A 20,821-nucleotide genomic window follows, 5' to 3' on the forward strand; every position below is an offset into this window, starting at 1 on the left:
CGGAGAGGGAGCCTGAGAAACGGCTACCACATCCAAGGAAGGCAGCAGGCGCGCAAATTACCCACTACCGGCACGGGGAGGTAGTGACGAAAAATAACGATACGGGACTCATCCGAGGCCCCGTAATCGGAATGAGTACACTTTAAATCCTTTAACGAGTACCAATTGGAGGGAAAGTCTGGTGCCTGCAGCCGCGGTAATTCCAGCTCCAATAGCGTATATTAAAGTTGTTGCGGTTAAAAAGCTCGTAGTTGGATCTGTGTCTTACGATTTCGGTTCATCGCTCGCGGTGTTATCTGACATGTCCTGTGGGACGTCCTGCCGGTGGCGGTCCGAGCTCCCGGCGGTGTATATGGTCCACCTGAAGCATCCCGAGGGTTCCGGCCGCCGATTCAATCCCGCCGCGGTGCTCTTGACTGAGTGTCGAGGTGGGCCGGCACGTTTACTTTGAACAAATTAGAGTGCTTAAAGCAGGCTGATTTCTGCCTGAATACTGTGTGCATGGAATAACGGAATAGGACTTCGGTTGTATTTTGTTGGTTTTAAGAATCCGAAGTAATGATTAGTAGGGACAGGCGGGGGCATTCGTATTGCGACGTTAGAGGCGAAATTCTTGGATCGTCGCAAGACGTACCTAAGCGAAAGCATTTGCCAAGTATGTCCTCGTTAATCAAGAACGAAAATTAGAGGTTCGAAGGCGATCAGATACCGCCCTAGTTCTAACCATAAACGATGCCAGCCAGCGATTCGCCGAAGTTCCTCCGATGACTCGGCGGGCAGCTTCCGGGAAACCAAAGCTTTTGGGTTCCGGGGGAAGTATGGTTGCAAAGCTGAAACTTAAAGGAATTGACGGAAGGGCACCACCAGGAGTGGAGCCTGCGGCTTAATTTGACTCAACTCGGGAAACCTCACCAGGCCCGGACACCGGAAGGATTGACAGATTGATAGCTCTTTCTTGATTCGGTGGGTGGTGGTGCATGGCCGTTCTTAGTTGGTGGAGCGATTTGTCTGGTTAATTCCGATAACGAACGAGACTCTAGCCTGCTAACTAGGCGTCTCCGGTATCCACAATAGTGCTACCGGCGAATTAAATTATTCTTAGAGGGACAGGCGGTTTCTAGCCGCACGAGACTGAGTACTACTATTATTATTCGGACTTAATCCACGAGGTGTCAAGCCAAAAGACAAAAGTACACTAAGAAACATAATGTGACAATTTACGTTAACAATTTTAAAAGAATGGTATTTAAATTGTTTCATCAAATGTTTTCTGCTAGGCTGTGAAATAATTTTAGGGAAAAAGAAATAAAGAAAGAGAAAACAAAATATGAAGTGTATAAAGAAGAGTTACCAGCAGGCTTTTGTTGGTCGATTTTCGTATCTGCCAAATGGCTTACTTACTAATCTCTGTGTTAAATAGAAGAAAACAAAAACTATTTTTCACTTCTATATTTTGGGGGATTTAATACCCCCGTCTTCAGGAAGTTTTAAATAAAAATTAATACAAAACTATAACATGTAAACAAGAATTAATAAAACATAAATGTAAACACAGTGCATAAAATTTGATGAAGTCCAGCTGACGTGAAATTTTTCCAATTCAATCTTGTTGGAACAGTTGACTTTTATAAAGGGTGGAATACAACTTGTAATTTATGGCGAATTTTGAATTTTATAAAATTATTTAAAAAGTTATCTTAAATTTAGGCCAAATGGATTTTTTCTCTTCAACATAATTTGATGAGCTTGCTCCATGTGCATCATTTTAATCTGTTGTAGTTTTCATCAGGGCATTGTGGTAGTTGGTGTATTCCTTTTAATTTAAAACACTCTTCAATTTTTGTCTTTTTTGTGTTCTAGACAATGTCTTGCCAATGGTTTATCTTCATCCTTATGGAAAATGTCAAACCTATGCCCTGTCATACGGATTCTCAAATGGTTTGATGTTTGGCCAATATATTGTTTGGAGCAAAACTTACAATTAATTTGGTATATTACATTTTTTGAATTACAGTCAATTTTGCCAATTATAGGATAGGTCATTCCGGTACTACTGCTATTGAATTCTCTTGAAGAACCCTTAAGTTTACATGTTCCACATCGTGATTTTTTACACGGATCACATCTATTTCTTGTGTAGTTGATGGATTTTGGAACTAGTGTGTTAACAAGCTTGTTTTTCAAATTTGGAGGTCTTCTAAAAATTACTCGAGGTGCTTTGGAAATAAAATTTTAAGTGTCAGGGGAACTTTGAAGAATATTAAATCCAATTTTTATAATAGAATTATTTTGTGTAGACCAGGGAAGAATTGAGTAATAAATTTAGGTTCTTAATTACAGAATTATTTTCTTAATGATGTCTAAGGGTCATTTTTATGGCATTTTATAGTAAGGGAAAAAAGTTAAAAACCTAAATTAGTGAATGTTGGTTGACAGGATAAATATTCGTAACTTATTAACGTTTAGTGGTTTAAAATGAACATTTTCAAAACGGTATTGTGTAGATTTTAAGATAAAAATTGTATGTATTTTTATCTATTCAATGTAGTTACCCATAGTTATGTATAAGTAGCAAATCTAATACTAAATCATATATTTGTGGATTTGATTACTTTTTTGTAATAAGCGTGACTTAAAGAATACAAATAATTGAGGAGTGATCCAATCATAATTAATAGAATAATCATTTGTGATATTAATCTTTTTTTATTTAAAGAAAATATTTGTAATTGCAGGATGTATACGTTAGGCAAAAACACCGTAATGATTATTTGATTTTTAGTGTAAGAAAATTGTAATACGCCAAACTACGTCTCTTACCCCCATTGAACTCAATCTGGTCTGGGTAAAAGTTTCATACAAATTTATCGATCACCAAAATGCTGGTATTTACTATGGTTCAGTCAATAGTGTTTTAAGTGAAGTAAAATATGTCTAAAGAGGCAGGAAACATGGTTAAATTATACAGAATTGATTGGTTTTATAATTAAAATTTTTAATCAATGTTTAGGCTTTAATTGTGCTAACTAGATTTCTGCTATGAAGAGCTCTAGGTATTACAATATTAACACTGCAATTAATGTTTTTGGAATTTATATAAAAAATATTAGTCACAACTGAGGTATTGGTATTAGAGGAAATATTTTTAATGTAAATATATTCTTGCTGCATTTTGAGTTTATGACAGATAGAACATTTTTTATTACTTCGCTCAGAGTAAAAATATACCATGTCGGTTCGTTCAATTCATTTGACATTTAGCCTTCATTGTTCGCTATGGGTTTTTAACAAATTATAAACTTAATCACGTATGTTTGACAATCACGAAATCACTTATATTTGTAAAAGGACATAAAAATATCACTAGTTTTAATTTGTGCTGTTTTGAAAATTCTATGTAGTTATTGAAACAACATTGTTAATTTATAGTCTCCGTTGTTGATGTTAGGAATAATATTTACGAGGATGATGTTTATAGAGAATATTCAGTTAATTTTTATAATTTATATGGTTTATGAACTGACTATGTCCATTCTAATGTCAAGTCGATTGATAATCACAAAAGCCATTTCCACATTTAATAATCCTTTATTCAACTAATAAAGGCATTTAAACGATTACAGTGTTACATACGAGATAAAAGTCAACTTTGAAGACATTGACAACCAGGCGGTGAGGCGCTGTGTACAAGGAAGTACCTATAGTAGCCAACATATTTAACTCTGTATGATTATATTGTTGTAACACATGCCACAAATTCAAAACTTGTTATAAAAGAGTAGAGACAGATCCTTTCTTAAGGCTTATTTCACCCATCTTTGTGGGCTTCTGGCATGTGCGAGGGTTTTATTATACAGAATAAGTAGGAGAGTCGAAGGTACTGAGAATTATTGTGCCACACAGGTTATGAAGCTGTGGTCTCTTTCTTTGTCAGATCCAAAGCGCAAAATCTTACATAGTGCGGTTATTGACTCTAGCAATACCAGTTAGTATTTTTAACAGTATATTATTGTATCTATTCACTTGTAAAATGTGATAATGTTATGTAAGATAATGTTTTAAAGTACAGGAGAGCAATCAATGTCAACTATACAATAATTATGAACAGTCCATTAAGCCAGTGCAACATCCATACTAGTGTTACGGCAGAGGTTTGATAACTTCATATTGTATAAGAAAATATTTCACATGCTGTCAATGGTATACACGATTTATTTACTGAAGGCAAATCACCTCGACTATTTAAGTGTTATATGAAATTATATTTATTTGTCAATCTTACACCGATTTATGTAATTATTTATGGTATTTTTAATAAGATAATAAATTATTTACCAAATAACTATACAATTGCTGTTTAACAGTACTGTAATGTAGACTACTTGAATAATATACATCAAAGCGAAAACTTTATGAAATCTACGACGTTTTTTAGTTACAAATATACTAATTAACAATAAAATGTCATCGAATATTTTCTGTTGATATTGTATCACAGTGATAATTATCTATCACATAAACCATACTCGGATGGTCAACATATTATTTTGTTATTTTGGATGTATGTTTATGAATAATCAGATAACAAAAATCGACCTAATTTTATGTTATTATTCGAAACGTAAATAAGCAAATAAAGATAAAAACTAAAATAAAAATTCAAAATTTAAACATACACAGATGTTTATATATTTTTAAATCTATGGAAACAAAAAATGATAGGTATTTCAATATTTTAAATTACGAAGTGCCGTTTAAAAAATTCGTTGATTTCATGCCACGTCGTGTTGGAGAAGCGTGATCAATAACAAAATTCGGAGACAAAAGCTTGACAAGGGCCAGGACTTTTCATAGTTTCAGTTTCATGTTCAAAGCTGGTCAACACGCAGGATGTGGAAAATCTACACCAAGTGTGCGATTGCAAAGACCAGGGTCAGCATAAGGACTTAGAGATGAGTTGAATTAATTATTTATAAATCAAAGTTTCTGCTCTCAGTATTCGTCTCACAAAAATTAATTTATATCCTAGTTTTTGCGATTATTAATTACAGCAAAAAAGGTAAAACAATACCAATGTAATAATAAAATGTTATAAATTGAAAGGATTTTCTCAGTCTTTAAGGAATTTTACATTAAGTATATTACTTGTATCGTGAGCATTATGGTAATCAACAAATAAAAAGAACTTCTGTTTTAAGGTTTTTAATTCTTTCGGTACTCTAAGCGTACAAAAAGAATCAGTATATAAGTTCCACAGACTGATAATCCAATCTTTCTTTTCAGATCCATTCATACATATCTTTAAAACGTGTAGAGATTACTAAGAGAATTATTTACTTTTAAATCTCTAAGGAAACTTTTTAAAGAATTTTATAGTAGGGTACATATTTAAAATAAGTTAAAACTAGTGAATGCTAGCTGACTTATGATTAAAATATAAAACTTTGTCGCATTAACTAGTTTAAACTCAATAATTAAATAACGATATTCTCCAGATTTGTAGGGAAATATAGTCTTTAATGTTTAATTTATCTAATTAGATACTGAGATTATCAGTAGAGTTCTCTTCCATTTTAAAAGAGATTAAAAATTAATAACTTAAATCATACAGTTATAGAAACAAATTATTAGATACCATTGTCACCTTTAAATTTTATTTAAACTACGTATAATAACATAAATCTGTTTCATGCCAAAGTATAATTAATTAATCGTTAACCAGAATATTTATGAACATATTTAATTAATTATAGATTGTGTTGTTTCTAGCAGTTTTGTTTGTGGTTACAATGGATATACCAAAGTACTGTAAATTAACGCCTCATAATATATGAAAATGCTCTTGGAGTACTTAACAAATAAAACGTATTATTGAGTAAAGGTAAAATTTTACAATTAAAATTATTCATTGCTCTAATATCCGGGAAATGTATTGCCTACATACTTTAGTCGGCGAGTAAACTGAGTCGGTTAATAAGGTTGAAGTGATGAAACATTACTCAATGTGAAGTCGGACTGAGTGAGTAATGAAGCGGAGAGAGCTGATGGTTATTCTCATGAAAAAATATGCAGCTATTGTTAGTCACTCATTGCTTAGGAATATTTTAGCAGTTTTTTTATATATACATTAGAAAAGGAAATACAAAACCACCCAAAGCGTTGTGTGCATTACATAACTAAAATGCTACCTTTATATACTTAATGTCCATTATTTAATATGAAAAGAAAAAAAACATTTTAAAAAGTCTGTTTGACCTTACAATATTATACATATGTTCCCTTTTAGGAACAAACTAAAAATTGGTTGGAAATAAATCTACTGAGTTACAAGCTAATAATACGCTCTTAGAAATTTAATAGATTTTTTTAGTTGAAATATTTTGATGATACACATTTAGTACGATGCTACACATGCATCATGTCGTGATTTATTTGGAACACTCTCAGTTAGGAAATCTCATTTTGATGCATTTGCACAGGCTTATGCAGATGAGTCGACTTGATAATTATGGTGACTGTTAAGTTTAAAACCACAGTTACGGAGTTGCCTAATACAACCCTGAAGAGAGAGGTAAACTGGTGTGGTAGCATTGTCTTTGTTTTAACCCAGCACAGGACCGTGCCTTCTCATTTTTAGGATGGGGAATCATTGGGGGCCATCAGTCCTTTTTTGGTGAGGAGGTTCTACCATCGAGTTGGTGTTTCAAGTTAAGTTGCTAACTTCGTGATTGACACATGACAGAATTGGGGACCACAAGTGCAAACATTTGTTTCCAGGGGAATATGTTTACTAAGGAGTGCAGGCTAATCAGAGGGTCTTGTTGTACAGAACCGAAGCTACTGTAGTGGCTTTAAATTTCTAGGATTAGACTTGGATTAACGTTTGGGGTTGTTGTCTCGAGGTTAAATACTGAGTACGGACTGGCTCGCATCCTAAGGATAACATGCCTGCAAAATACCGGAGCTAACCCAAATCACATGGTTATTGCCTTAGATGGTTGTCGTAATCTTGCTTTGTGCATTACAATAGGGATATGGCCAGGAGGATTGTCTACTCACTTTAGTAGGAAGTTCCTTATCTAGTATTGCGCTATAAATGATTTTTAGAATTTATATATATGGTGTGTTACACATTATTTCGATACATATACCTCAACGATTTTTCTTTTGACAAATCCTTCAGGATTATGCTGTTTTTCAACGAACGAATTTTTCAAGGGGCGTTCACTGATCAACGCAATACTCTGTGAAGTCTTACATTATTTTCCCTATAACAACAATAACCAGGAACATTGTATTTATTAAAATATTTTGACATTGGGCGTTATAAATTTTACAGTTTGATTTTCAAGAAACTGAAAACGTAATTAATTTAAGATAACATGTTACGAATGTTGACGTCAAATTTAATGATATTGAAAAATAATAGATATTTTTATAATTTATACTTTGTGCTTAACAAATATAAATTCTTTGGAGGAAATTATAAACCTGAAAATTCGTCTTCTTGATTTCCGACTTAAAAGGTGCGGTGATATACAGCCAATTGTAGTGTTTACATGCAAAACGTTGGGTTAATAACATTTGATTCTGAATTTTTTTAAATTAGCTTAAATAAAAATTTCAAACAACTCCATATTTTTCCCAACAATGGCAAAGGTTTGTAATTGCTTTAAAATGGTTTGGTTTTTTATGTATCTGAATGATAGTACCTGTTTTTTGAAGTTATTGCTACAACTAATGAATACCTAACGCTTGCACCATGCTACTATTTTAGGCAATAAACAAATTGTGTTGTTGATTGGGCTTATATATGTACCCATAAATGGAAGGATATTTAACATTCCACTATATATTCTGTTTTATTATCCACGCAGTGTATGTACAGTCATCTCTTTTGGGCATGATAAAATGTATAGCTCATTTATTTCTTGGATAAAAAAGCAACATCCCCTAATTGGTTAATTTCATTATATGATTAATTGATAAATTGCATTCTAATTTATTATTACTTAGAACAGTTAGCTTATATTTTTATAGCATAGAATACCTAGACTATATTGCTTTAAATCATAAATTTATATATTATACTCGTTTAAATCTGCCTAATAGGGTTAGCGTTATTATTACACAGCCGAAACATTTAACAAAGGTTTAATTTATAATATAAACTTAAATATAATTATTTATGCATTATAGTTTTAGTTATTTTTATAGTACTTTTTTGAAACTTAAAACTACGCTATTGTAGACCAATTAGCAATAGTATAAAATGTAATTTTTAACAGTGTCCCTGGATTTTGTATCCAAACTCTAATAATGTAGCACATGCATCATAACTTTAGACGAGGAACATTTTATTATAATTTTTATAATTATGTTTCATTCACAAGTTTATTACATTAAAATTTTATGTGTTGGGGTAGCGTTCCGTTTAGTGTTAGTAGTAGTCGTGACGTCAGCAATATAAGGAGAATGGTAAGACGTAAGCAGCAGTTCATATAAAATGGTATTTTATATCCATGGAAACAACATAACATTGATATAATTTAATTTGTATAAGAAACTCTACAATTATATGTCACTGAATGTTTTAAACTTTGCTCAATTCACAGTTAGTCACGGAAGTAGCACTATGAACTCGATTTGATGGCCAGAAGCAGGACAAGAATTTACATGGATGAGTCACTTTAATTCTTTATAAATAATAGTTTTTAATCACTACTTCTCTATTATTGAAGTTAATTAAGTGTGACTACCCTATTATTGTTAAAGTAGTGGTTTGAACATCTCATAATGGTAATAAAAAAGTTATAGCTTTCATTTTATGAGTCCTATACAGAAGTTAATAATTGCAAACAAATTACATAACATACCTTTATTTCACACAAATCTTTCAAGTTTTTGATTTTTTTAAATTAAATTATCAAAATAGTATGTTAAGTATTTTGTTTTCCCTTAGGAATTATATAATTGCAGTTTAAATGCACAATGAATTAATTTTTATTTAGTTATAACGCGATTAAAATTAACAGGACTTTTACATGAGGAAGTTTAACTTAATCGACAAATAACGTTCGTATATTTTGTAAGCTAAGAAATAACATATTTATGTTTTTAAATTCTTTCAATAAACTATGTGTACAGAAATAATCAGTTTAAAATCATTTCTAACACATCGTCCAAGCTATATACTATCCGTTCATACATATCTGTTTAAAAAGTGTAAATATTACTTAAAGAATAATATTTGTACATTTTTTTAGCTAAAAAAGAACTTCAGATTTATATGTTTAAATCCTTTTAGTACTCTAAGTGTACAGAAAGAATCAGTTTACAATTATTATCTACACATGGTCCAAGCTATATAATATCCGTTTATACATATCTGATAAATGGTGTAAAGATTATTTGAAGAAATATTTACTTACATATGTCTGAGAGATATGACTCAGGCATTCAATATCAGTGATATATTGAAAATAATTAGAAATAAGCAAATGGTTTGATTTAGGAAATAAATTCATCTCTTAATAACATTTAATTGTTTACACTTAATTAAATAATAACTATATTAGGCAGATTTGAGGAGAGATAGGGTCTGTAACTTTTGATTTAACCAATTAGTTACTGAAACCATCACCGGAACTCTGTGGTTAACTTTTACAAATATTTAGAATTAAATCTATTTTCGTCTTTTTGATTCTGTCATAGTACAAACAATTTTTTTATTCATTTTGAAACACATCTAGGTTAATAAACATTTAGTTTTGGAATCTAAAGCATAGTTTTTAGTAAAATTATTTATGTTAAAAAGATTCCTTTTCAAAATAAATATAAAACATAAATGAGAATACCTTTGTTCTTATTAGTTAAAAAACATAATAATTAGTTTAATAAAAAATATTAATTATAAACTGTACTACTCTATAAATTATTAAATATGTCAAGAATCACGTAATGTCAGATTACTGTTTACAATGCTACTTAATTACTAAACAAACAGCATGTATTACTAAGTCCCTCATAAAGAGGTTGACGCTAAACTTCTAGATAAAATATGAAGAGCCTCTTTGGGCGTAACAAAGTTCATGAAACAAAATGACGTCATGGAATCATATCAATATTTTAAAGACAATTGAGAGAGTCATATCTTAAGTTAAGAAATTTTAGTTCATTATGAAGGAGATTGTAAATTATTTAATTATTAAAAGCGTAACCGTGTTAAAATAAAAAAGATTTTTTTTATTTACCACTATTTTGTTCGTCATTACGTATATACGTATGTATACGTATATATATATATATATATATATATATATATATGTTCTGTCGATGGCTCCTAAACAAAAACACTGAAGAGTATCACATTTTCACAAAAATATTGTGGACAGATGAAGCCAGTTTTGCAAGAGAGGGTGTTTTCAACTCCCATAACATCATGTTTCGGCTACAGAAAATCCTAGAGCTATGAGAGAATAATCTTTTCAGCATCGGTTTGCAATAAACGTGTGGGCGGGAGTAGTTGGTAATATTTTATTGGGACCCTATGTCATTGATGGAAGTTTAACAGGAGAAAAGTATCTTGACTTTATACAACATAACTTGCCTCAACTTCTAGATCAACTCACTCGACAACAAAGAGAAGAGTTAATTTCTCAACACGACGGCGCACCTCTCACTTTTCCAACAATGGAAGGCAGTGGTTGAATGAAAACTATCCAACTTGGATTGGGCAAGGAGGGACTGTTGCTTGGCCACCAAGATCCCCGGATCTCAACCCCATGGACTTTTATGTTTGGGTATACATGAAGAGCCTGGTGTACAAGACAGTCGTTCCCAACGAAGTGGATCTGCACGACCGTATACTTGACGATGCAAACAAAGTGAGGGATGAGTTGTCTAACAATGTTACTGTGCGTGCTATTCGGAAAAGAGCAAAAGCCTGTGTTCGGGAAAATGGAGGGCAATTTGAACATCAAATAAAGTAGAGAGTGTTCTCAAATCGATATGATTGTAATCATATTATTGTATTTTCACTACTTGCTTGTCTTTTATAATGATTTTTTTTTCCTTTGGGATATTGGGGTGGATTCCTAGATCCTCACACGTCAACCTGAGCTTATTGTGTGCCCCTTTGATGTTAGAGGGGTAAGCCTATCTTCGTGCCCTTAATTAGGCTAAGAAGCTTTTTCCCCGATACTAGCATCTGGTTCGTCGCCTGGTTGTTTATCACCGAAAAGAGCCCTTCTCCTTGCTCCCAGTCTCTCACAGTCCAGTATTATGTGTTTTTGCAGTCTCTTCAGACTTATTGCAGAGTCTACACTCCGAGTCCTCATTTCGTAAACCTAGAGTGTTTAGGTGTTTCCTGAAGTGGCCGTGTCCAGTGATCAAGGCAATCACTTGCTTAACCCGATCCCTCCCCAGCCCCATCAGCCATCTGGTGAATCCGGAGCTACAATCGGCAAGCAGTCTTTTGCCGAGTGCTTGTCCTTGGTGACTCTGCCACCGCAAGCGGTGTGTCTTCCTGGACCATTTGTTTATACTTTGATAAGCGGCTGACTTGCTTATACCACAACTCGGTTCTGGACCGGTGTATGGCATGCTTGCTCCGCTTTTGGCAAGCCTGTCGGCGCATTCGTTGCCACCTATGCCTGTGTGGCCCGGTACCAAACCAAGACGCACACAGTTGCGTGATCCAAGCTTGCAGAGAGTGTTAAAGCACTCCCACACAAGCTTGGATGAAATGCTGTTGGAGTCAAGAGCTATAAGAGCTGCCTGACTGTCTGACATTATACAGATGTTCATTTCCTGGTACCTTCTGGTGAGGCCTAGGTTGGCACAGGCTAGGATACCATAGATTTCGGCTTGAAATATGGAGCAGTTCCGACCCAAACTGCCGCTAAGGGCAGTTCTAGGGGATTGACTAAACACTCCATATCCAGTTCTACCCTTAATAAGCGAGCCATCCGTGTACCAGACAAAGCTCTTTCTTATTGTTGGGATGTTATCTTGCGATTTCCACTCATCTCTGGAGTAGAAGTCAACAGAGAATGGCTTATTGAATACGAACTCCGTTCTCATTGTGTCGGAGACCATTTCGAGAATAGCGCTTGGGTTTACAGCTTCAGTGATGGCGCCATGGCTCGCGTTAGACGCGCCATTCCTCCACAAGCCAGCAACCATCAGCCGATAAGCTGACTTACGCGCTTCAGCTTTTATATGAACATCAAGAGGTAGAAGTCCTAAAGCCACCTCGAGGGTCGCTGAGGGACTGCTCCTGAATGCTCCGGTTACAAAGATTGTGCCAAGCCTTTGTAAGCTTTCAAGCTTGGCTTTGGCAGTTACCTGATTCACCTTTGTCCACCAGACTAATGAACCATAAGTGATTTGAGGCCTTACAACTGCTTTGTAAAGCCATAGTGCTATATGGGGTTTTACGCCCCATGAGATTCCTGCAAGTCTCCTGGACGTCATGAGCGCCCACTTTGCTTTGTGCAGGATATTATTAAGATGATCATTCCACGTAAGCTTATGGTCTAGAGTCAGTCCTAAATATTTGACTGTCTTTGACCACTCCAGCTGAGTGGATGCGAGTTTCAACCTAGAAAGAGACTCTAGGTTCTTTTTTCTAGTGAATGGTACAACTACTGTCTTAGAGGGATTTACTTTCAGTCCCTCTCCCTGACACCAGTTGTGTACATGTTGAAGGTTGGTATTCATGATATCAACAACAACATTTGTGTATTTTCCCTGTACCATAAGGACTATGTCGTCTGCATATCCTTGGACATAGATTCCGTTGTTAGTAAGGTCCTCAAGTAGACCATCTACTACTAGATTCCACAGTAGAGGTGACAGGATGCCTCCTTGAGGACATCCCCTTGTGGGTGCGATCACAAGCGATACTTCATTGAGATCGGCCCTGATCCGTCTGGAGCACAGCATGGCCCTAAGCCACCGGCACAGAGCTGGCTCGAGGCCACGTCGCTGTGCTCCCCCTTACCATTGCAGTGAATTTGGCATTGTCGAAAGCTCCTTCAATGTCTATGAAGGTGCACAATGCCAATTCCTTGGCGGACAGGCTATCCTCAATCCTACTGACTAATTGGTGCAGTGCTGATTCACAGGATTTGCCTTGCTGGTATGCATGTTGGTTGCGATGAAGGGGAGTGTCTGAGAGAACTCCCTTTCTCAGGTGCCTCTCCACCAGTCTTTCTAATGTTTTCAGTAGAAACGAAGATAAACTGATGGGACGAAAAGATTTAGGGACAGAGTAGTCCGCTCTCCCTTTTTTAGGGATGAAGACCACCCTGTTATAATGAATAAATACAATGTATTTATACTTAGATTTTTAACCAGTTAATAATTTTTTTTTTAATATAACCCCATTTGTTAAATGTTCATGCATAATCAAGTATATCTTTAAAAACATTTAACCCAATCAAATTAAAAGCGAACTATTAGATTGTTTAATTATGTGCAATTATAATAACAATAGTATAAATACAAAATAATTAATTTTAAAAAATTATTTTGCTTATTTTTTCTTCGTCTTAACATGTTAAAGAATTTAAAAAAAAATTGTTAAGATTTGAAACAAATAGTAAGCATGTATTTTCGCATCAGCGAAACTTTTATTTTAGTTATAGTTTGAACAGTTTTTACGTTCCCTGTGTTTTCTTGTATTCAAAACACTGAAACAAACATATTCAATAGTGTAGTGTATGGTTGGAAATCTTATAAAATTGCGGAGTTTTTAAAATATTTAACTACTTTCTTGAATACAGGATGTAGAAAAATACAATAGACCAATGTTTTTTTGATTTTTAACAGATACTTAAATTTTTAACTTTGGAACTATTGACAATGGAGTTTTTATTATTGATCCTTTAAATTTTTCACTTATTCTTATTCAAAATTTAATGTAGAATACGAAAAATACGCCATTTACTCAAATCCGTTTACAGGTAGTTGAGAAATTGGTGTAATATTTTTAAAAACATGGTTATTTAAGAAAAAAATTTAATAATTCTTTTTGAAGGCAATGTTTTTGACTTGGAAACTCTTACATGCATCATTACACTTCATTTACTTTTTAATTTCACCCAAAAATGTTTGTAACACTGATGACCAGCCACCCTGATAACTTTCGAAGTGAAAGTAGGGAGGATTCCTGAAAGAGAGACTCAGTTGGATAACGCACATTTTTCCTCAACCCTGCCTTTAGTATACTCTTTTGCGTAATGAAACGGGGTTCAAGATGACTTTTACACGTACCGCCCCACGCAATGTTAGCGAAGGAAAGAAGTGACTGGACGTAAGCACAATACGCTAATTTTATCTCATTTCCGTTAAAATTTCACATAGTTTTCTAAATCCATAAATATAATTTCTAATTTAGTTAAGGACATAATCAACGTGCTCAGACCATTTTAAGCGTGAGTCAAAAACAACTCCAAGGTATTTGTAGCGTTTCACGAGCTCTATTTCTTTTCACCCACTTGTCGAATTCGAGTAACTATCGCACTGATGAATTATTAGGTCTGTCAAATTATATTGTGTACTAGAATGCAAAGAAATAGGCATAAATAATGTTTTTTAAAATATTCAATGAAAAAATATTTTGTTTTAAACCATTTTTTTAACGTCTTAGCTCCCCTTCTGTGTCTATATCTGTTGCCAGGTTATTTCCTACAGCGGAAAAAATTTATTAAAATCATTGGAATCTGTTTAAGAGCATTGGATTCATAATGGCTCCTGGAAGACGCTTTTTAATAGGAAACGAGTCCTTGGTGTTGACTCTTCCAGCTAACTCATTTATAAAACCCCAAAATAATTTTTGTTCCCTTTGTGTCTCATTTAATTTTGTTCTATAATATTTTCGCTATAAAATTTTACAGAGTTCGTTAAGTGTTGTCTAAAATCAATGTGTTGTTTTTTTTTTCAAATCACGGTTAAATGGTTGTCTTTTCAAAAATTTACTCATTTTATCACGTTTACGTATCAGGTTTATTAAATCAGTAGAAATCCAGGGCTTAAGGTTTGTGTTGTAAGTGGTCACGTTTTTTATTTCTTTTTTTTTTTTCTATTATTTATAATAGCACAAAAATTAGTAGAGCACTCATTGACATCAAAACTGTCCAGGACGGATTCCCATTTTGAGTTGGAGAGAATGTTAGTATGCAATGTTTGGTCAATGTATGTGATAGGTGGTAGTGGAATATCAGTAGACCTAGTGACAGCCGTGTTGAGTGTTATGTTGAGTCCTGTACTGTAGTGCTCTGTGACTGTAGTCTGTAACACGGTTGCACGGACCCTACACATGCCGTCGTAACTCACAAAGATGTGGACGATGCAAGTCATGCTATCTTCCGTCACACGTGTGGGTTTGTCCACACACTGTACCAGTCCGTAACCGTTAAAACAGTTTAAGTATCTGTTTGTAATATCGTCATTACATGTAAGCAAGTCTATGTTGGCGTCTCCCAGAAAAATGCACTGTTTTCCTTCGTTCAATGTTATTGTAATAATTGTCTAGAGCGTCAATAAAATTATTTGCATTACTATAAAAATGTTCTGTAAAAAGCTAGTATGTTAAAATGTTTGTTTGAGTGAGTAAAGTCTAGTGAAATTCCGTATAAGTCCCCTAAGTGGTTTGTATTGTAGTTACGGGTAACCGCTTGTTAACCAAGATAACCACGCCGTCATTCTGGTTCTTAGTCTTATCAGTGCGTACAAGGTCAAATACGTCAATGTTCAACTCACCCTCACCCGCACTCAGCTAACACTCGGTCAGAACAATTATATCTAAACATTCCACTACAGAATTCAAGTAAAAAGCAACTCGTCTATATTTTTGTAATGCTCCTAATATTAGTATGGAATAAATTGATGTGATCTAATTCGCTATTTTAAGAAAAACTATAGAATTCTTTATATTCTTACAAGCTATTTATTTCTAAGCAGCGATTCGCATAAAATCCATCATCAATTACAAAAAGCATTTTATTTACTGGCTGCTTGCCCGCCCAGTACATATTATAATATTGCATTACTACAAAGAGCGAAGTAAACATGTCTGAATCCTGACAGCCGACGGGTTAGCTTCTCTTCTCATTGTCTCGTGGGCACGGGTCCGAATTCCACTTCGGGCAAGACATATTTTAAGCCAACAAATAATCATGTGAGCACTGAAGTAAAGTTATTAATATTTTCAAAATAAAACTTCAGAACAATCACATTAATGGACTACTGTAGCCACTTAGATTTATCACCACCTTTCAAAATTGGAGGAATCCACTAGAGAATTTAACATTTAAATTAACACTTAATAATATGTTAATTTGAAATATGCAAATTAGTGTAACTACCTTACAGTTCAAAAGCGATCCTTAGAGATTTTACCATCTGACCACGTTGAAGACAGGAGACCTATAACTGCATGAAATTAAGTCTATTGAGAGTATATGCACTTTCAGGCACTGTGGATACAGGTGACCGTAATCTGCAGGATATATGCGGTTTCTTTTTTGATTTGTTTTATCTGCATTAAAATTGAGAGAACGTATTTCATTAAATATTATTCATAATTTACAAGATTAATTCAATTATTCCACAAAAGGATTTTGATCCAGATACCACAGTTTTACGTAAATTCAATATATATTTACGTATTAATTTTTGACAAGTCTATGGTCACATAAAATACCACAAATAATCGTCAAATCAGTTTAAAATTAATTAAACAAGTCAGGTATACTCATTTCACATTACTCTCTGATATTCGGTTTCATTTTAGTTTAAAATTAATTTATTAGAAAAACTAAGTGATTCGACTGAATACGTGCAGATTGACTGACAATTCAAATTATATAAATACTTCTCGTCACGAATCACAGCTGCTAATTTCAACTCTATTCTCCCTAAACAATGAAAAAATTCTGTAACATTCAGTTGTATTTGACAAATTTGTACAAAAACATATAGTCATTTAAAAATACGCAATGCATTTAAATGATTGTCACTATTTTATTAACTTTTGAAGTATTAAATTTTAATTCAATAGATATCAATAACTAAACGAGTGCCTTAGATTTAAGAATACTTATTTTTCAGTGTATAGACCTATATAAAATCATCTTTAATAATAAATTATTTAACCAAGTTTTACATTAGAATGATGCTTGCTTCATTTTGGGTTTACTTTATTAAAAGCTGATTATCAACGACCCAGCTGACCAAAGTTATTATATAAAACGCATAGCTCTTAGATCATATGCTTTTAGATCATGCAATTTATATTCCAAAAATTTCTCCTCCTCCGTTGTCTAGTGGATATATTTATGGCTCTCTAACTGAGAGATCACGAGTTTAAATCCCGGGGATGTCCAATCATGAGAGGAATTATGGACACAGTGACCAAATGACTTGTCAACAGCTGTTAATTATCAGTCACAATTCGGTAAAAAACATTTGGCTAATAAACAACAATTTTCAAATCAGCTGTTTGCATATTAGAATTATTTGTAAAAGTAGGAACAAAATAAATCAGGGAAATTATAATTTTCTGTTATACCTAATTGTTCCCTTTTTAATTAATTGATGTGCTTCAAATTTAAAATATATTCGTTTAGTACTAAGGTGTATATTTGGTTGTAAATGATATATTAATTTTACCTTGAAACAATTCTCAAGGCTATTTGGATTATGTTGAATCACAAGTGCAGAACATCACACCGATGATTCGCCATTCTTACACTTAGTGTACAGATTGTTTTGCGAGAAGAATCTCAGGGACAGAATTTACATGTTACTTGATATGTTACGTTTCTTGAGGTCCAATAAATGGTACTAAATTTAACGAGATATTTTTTCCGCTGCATTGCTTGTAAAACTTTTATATTAGTTTTACAAATACTGCAAAAAATAAATTTTAGAAGGAAATCGCTAATTTCTACTGAGATGTTTGATAAATAATAGGTTTGTAATAGAAATATCCTTCTAAATGGGATGTAACATATTCTAAGATACATTACTAGAATATATTTCAGTCTGTAAATCAATTTTATAATAAATGTATTTTAGGTAGGCTACAAAAATGATTTTAAGCACCAGAATAGGACATCAAAACAAAAAAATATTAATTAGCTACAACGGTTTCAGTGCCACAAACTGTTTTAAACCTGTATGTAGGAACACTTTTGTGGAAGTACGTAGCCTCCTAAGGCATTGCACAATTAACGTAATTTGATGGAGACCTATCATAATGTTCAACCGGAACTAGTCTAATATCCCATATATCAGGTAGATTACTTCATTGTTCATAGTTAAGATGATTATATTGCATAAATGAATGCAAATTATTATTGATACTGTATTACTCCACTTGCCATGGTCACAGATTTACTTCAAGTATGTCCTCAAATTGTAATCATGGAACGAATGGTTTTTTTTTAGTAATGCTAGTGTATGGTACCACTGTTTCTGTTCCTTGAATCACTCGAAAATTTCATCATAATTTTTTAGCGAACTAATTCAAAATTATGTTCATTCAATTGAGTTTCTTTATAAAAAAATAACATCTAATACAAATAACATAGTTTAAAGTCCCTTCGGGCAACACCGTATTTCAAATATCCAATTACAGCAATAAAATAATAACAATTGAAAATCCTGTTACATGTAGTAACCCGCTCTGATTAAACTTTCTTTTAAAGCAGCAAAACCATATATTTCATTAAAAGTACTTTCAATTTTTTTTTAATTTGCCAACCTAAAAGCACAGAATAAGTCTACGTTACATTGGTATTCCATTTCTCTAACATTTCTGCAACCACTGTTGCATAGAGAGTAGGGACATATCCAGATATGAAAGTTAAAAGATATAGTAAAAGTATAATTTTAACTGTAAATTTGAGCAAATACTAGGTAGTGCTTGGTTAGTACTGTAATGTGGATATCAAGCACAAAGTCACTATTTAACGATTATCAGTTTACTGTTACAAAAGTAGTGATAGTTTTATTTTGACAGAATTAGGTTTCTCAGACCAATGTGTAAAAAAACTGTACACTTTAAGAATTATGTTAAAAATATATGGTGTATTGGCTCAAACATCTTCGAGGACGATATCTCCTGATTAAAAATTAAAAAAGCACTGCTACATTAACCTTTTCATGTCTAATGTCTTTAAAGAAATGTATTTATCTCGGTTTATTTATTTTCTACATTCATTTTTTAATGAAATTTTTTTAGTTCTTCTTCGAAATCACCTAAATTGCCATAATGCAAACTTTATCCTAACTCTGAGGGAGTTTCACATAGACCGGAAAACCGAAGCAGGATCCTGTTCCATTACGGGAAGCATAGCTATGAAATAGAATATTTTTGTCCGGAAATTATACCAGCCTAACAACCAGCGACCGATAATGCAGTCCATTTTTATCTGGAAGCCAGGCTAATACTTTCTTGCGTGTATGTTTACACAGACACCGATTTACCGTAAATTCCGATGGTGGAGAGGCTTGTTTTTCAACATTGATAGTGTCTCCACAGTAGATAGTCATAGCTAACTATAAATATACAACCGTAAAAAGGGTGTATCAATTATCCTCTATGTGATGCACACTTTAAAGGATATAAACGCAGCACTATGTATTTAGTCTTTGGTACCCTCTCCTCAAACAAAGCAGGAAGACGAGATACTGCAGGTTAAATCTTGGTTATATCCTCACTTCAGAAAATCAGACGGAATGTGTGAAAACGCTCTAAGCGTGTTTTCTTGGTAAAGCGACATTCATTAAAAATGAATAAAAGCAAAACGGAAACTATTGTTATAGATACCACATGACTCATTAAACGGATAGGTAATTAAAACTTAAACTAAACGATCACAAATTCAAAAAACCGAGACAAAATTTTTAAAATTAAGTACAGTAAAGTAAAGTAAAGGTGTCTTATTTTACCTGGCAAAGTTGGGGATAAGAAGCCCTCTCTAACACTTAAAAAATTCTGAATAATATTATAAACGTATACTTAAAATGGCATATTTTATATATTTACCATCAATCACAGTTTTAACGATTTCTGCATACCTGTCACTCCAGCGAGCTCAAAACTATTGTTTTTTATTTTCAATCTTGAATGTGCTTAAAACTTTTTTTATTCTTCAGAAAAACTATATCATCTGAAACTTCAAAGCTACGATTATTATACTCCTAATCTATTATGTTAATTCCTCTTTTATATCATACAGTCCACTATTTTACTTCATAACTGATGCAAGTGGACGACCCGCACATAGGAGGGCACATAGGAAGTGGTGGATCAATTTATTAATGCCAAATATATTGAAACTAGCCTTTAAATTTATGTAAGTAAACAAAATAACTCAGTTTTTATGTTAAAATTTTTTGTGTATAAATCCAAATTAACGTTGATATTTATCAAGGCATATTAAAATTCCTTTCACATTCATTTGCATACTCGTACGTAAAAGGTGGATATATCCAAGTGTTATCAAGCCTACGCAAATCCTGTAGAAACGGTAGTGTTCTCCTGCCCAGACAAAGCCTATAGAATATATAAGAATGTTCTCCTTCCTAGACTAAGCCAGTAGAAGAGGTAGAGTGTTCTCCTGCCTAGACAAAGCCTGGGGAAACCGTAAAGTGTTCTAAAACCTATAAAAAGGCTAGAAAATCCATAGATTGTTTACAAGCCTAGACAAAGCATGGATAAATCCTAGTATTATTCAGCCTAGAAAAATACTGGAGACACCGTAGAGTGTTTTACGTCCTAAAAAATACCAGGAGAAATCTATAA

General features: G+C 33.4%; 1 long non-coding RNA gene across 1 annotated transcript in view; it reads right to left on the reverse strand.

The window, feature by feature from the left end:
- The window catches only part of LOC124370698, an 8,991-nt gene extending 357 nt beyond the window's left edge, over nt 1-8,634 (reverse strand). Inside the window, exons 1-2 of the long non-coding RNA XR_006923207.1 lie at nt 8,624-8,634; nt 3,787-3,791 (exon numbers count right to left, since the gene is read on the reverse strand). This is a non-coding gene — a long non-coding RNA (uncharacterized LOC124370698). The remainder of the gene's footprint in view (nt 1-3,786; nt 3,792-8,623) is intronic.
- Nucleotides 8,635-20,821: the final 12,187 nt, after the last annotated feature.

Source organism: Homalodisca vitripennis, unplaced genomic scaffold, assembly GCF_021130785.1.
Source record: "Homalodisca vitripennis isolate AUS2020 unplaced genomic scaffold, UT_GWSS_2.1 ScUCBcl_462;HRSCAF=2516, whole genome shotgun sequence".
In the NCBI taxonomy this organism is placed as follows: domain Eukaryota; kingdom Metazoa; phylum Arthropoda; class Insecta; order Hemiptera; family Cicadellidae; genus Homalodisca; species Homalodisca vitripennis.